The following is a 2,238-nucleotide window of genomic DNA, read 5'->3' as shown; positions in this document are numbered from 1 at the left end:
CTTAACCGCAAAACTTTCTATCAAAAACAAAAGTTTTTTTTTTTTTAAATTGTTGTTTCCATTAAGCAACTTCATTCCAAATTGCTTAATGGAAACTGACAACAGCACAAGTTTTGCTTTAAAAAAAGAAAAGGTTTCCTGCTTCAACCCTTACAAACAAGCCTTGTTTAATCTTTTGGAGTTATGCTGTCATAAAATCTAAATTTTAACCTGTAACGTCTAGGTTTTCTCTGAAATGGTTTCACGATTTGTCTTTGGTAGTAAATTGCCCGGATATGTTCTTTTTTTTGAAATGCTACCATGGCTGCGTCTGGGTGACTCTTGTTTTCTCACCCAATTCTGCTTTTATCCAGTCAGTGTGTTGACTTTATGACTTTCAGCATCAGACCTCATTTTTGGAGTTGTGACTAAAACCTTTTCTCTTGTGTGCTTGCTAAATAATGAAACTTGAGAATGCAGAGGGAGCCTCTCCTGTTTCCTGCAGGGATCTAATCAGATGGAAGAATCTGTGTTTGCAGCACTCTACCTCGACTCCAACAGATGTGCAGGAAGTTCACACCAGAGTAATTATGTCTTCTTTGTGTGGATTCAGCATGTCCGTATGCTATTTGTGTTGAAACGCGCATCTGCCCCGTTTCACCCCTTGGCACTTTCCCCTGCAGTCTTGCAGCAGAGTTACTGCCAAAACCAGCAAAAGAGAGAGGTGATGAGGGAGTGAGAGAATAGATGAGCAGTCACAGCTCTGCGCATGCTGCCGGTAATTAAACAAAGACGAGACGGACTGAGGTCACACCTGCACAGCAAGCCTGTCATGTATCTTCTATCATTGCTGATGCAGTGATAATTAAAACAGACGTGGAAATCAGCAGAATTAATTGAGTTTTGTCTCTTATATTGAGGAGGACTGTTTAATTTTCTCCTTTATTGTCTACGTTTTCAAAGTAATCAAGATGTCCTCTCTTCCAGAAAAGTCTTTTACACACTGCTGAACGTATTGCATTTAATGTCTGAGGAAACACGATTAACGTTAGCATTTGGAGCTGATTATGTTCTGTCTAAGTTAGCATAACTTTTTAACTGCTGTGATGAACTCCAATCTTTTCCCTGGAAGTTTGGAACATGAATTTGTAAATTAAAAAAAAGTCTTAGTATTGCGTTTTTAAGTCTTTTTTTTCTCTGAAACTCACCAAAGTCCTCTCTGTTCTCTGGATGACCGTCTAACCCGGACGTGTCCATTGGATTTCCAGACAGCAGCATGATTTGTGATTCCAGAAACACGTCTCCACTCCACTGCTCTAGAGTCCGGTGGCGACAGGCTTTACACCACTGCATCCTCCACTTTGCATTGCACTTCATTGCCTTGTTGAGTAAACGTCAAGGTCACATGAAGTCAAAGGTCTGCAGTTATTGACTCTGTGAATAACTGATTCATCCACTGATCCCACTTTGGGATTTCATCTGGTCTCTTACTCAGTGACTGAGTTGCTGTTATTCCTGATCTCTTCCATTTTATTATAAAATTGAAGTTGATTCAGGAATGTGTGGCAACGAGGAAATTTCACAACTGAACTGACAGTATTTGTACAGATTTGCTGATTCTTGTTTGCCTTGTTTTGGTGGTGACAGTTTTACTCGTTGTTTCAAACAGCATTGAGCAACGACTCTTCACATGTTTCACATTTTCTGTATTCTCCGGAAAAAAATTATACATTAAAAGTCGAGCCAAACTTGTCCTTTTAGCAAGTTACTCTCTCTTTTCTAACATCCCATTCCTTGTTCTTGCAGACAGGACCTTCATAGTAACCGCTGAGGTGACATTGTTTTGACATTGCTTTTTTCCAGGTGACATCTTTTCAGAACCCTGGAGGAAGGAGATTTATACCCAGCGTGACTGTAGAGAGAAGAGTGATGGCTTCCACATCTTTGCTTTATGGCTGCGATACCCTGAGTATGCCATATCTCTTTATGTTCCCCTAACGTCGACAACATCTCCATTCCCTCTGACTCCCCGCGAGCTCATTATCACTTCCTGGGAGCGAGGCGGCGTGATGCAGGGAGACGTGTCTGCACATGACTGCATGTACAAATAAGAGTATACAACCCGTAGCTGCATAAGTTTGTGTGCGCGGACTACACGGACGCAGTTTTGGTAAACAACGCAGCATGTGGCAAGCACAAAAAAAAACAAGAAGTCTTCAATTTGTGCGCACTGTGAATTTCCTTTGAATCAATTTGTAC

General features: G+C 41.0%; 1 long non-coding RNA gene across 1 annotated transcript; it reads left to right on the top strand.

Annotated features, from left to right (window-relative positions):
* The first annotated feature begins 455 nt into the window (after positions 1–455).
* Positions 456–865, top strand: LOC114147774 (uncharacterized). Its single transcript, XR_003596134.1, has 2 exons — positions 456–563; positions 663–865. It is a non-coding gene; the product is annotated as an uncharacterized LOC114147774 (long non-coding RNA).
* Positions 866–2,238: the final 1,373 nt, after the last annotated feature.

This window comes from Xiphophorus couchianus, chromosome 7 (genome assembly GCF_001444195.1).
Source record: "Xiphophorus couchianus chromosome 7, X_couchianus-1.0, whole genome shotgun sequence".
NCBI classification, from domain to species: Eukaryota; Metazoa; Chordata; class Actinopteri; order Cyprinodontiformes; family Poeciliidae; genus Xiphophorus; species Xiphophorus couchianus.
Note: the sequence above shows the minus strand (reverse complement) of the source record. Positions and strands in the feature narration are given on the sequence as shown.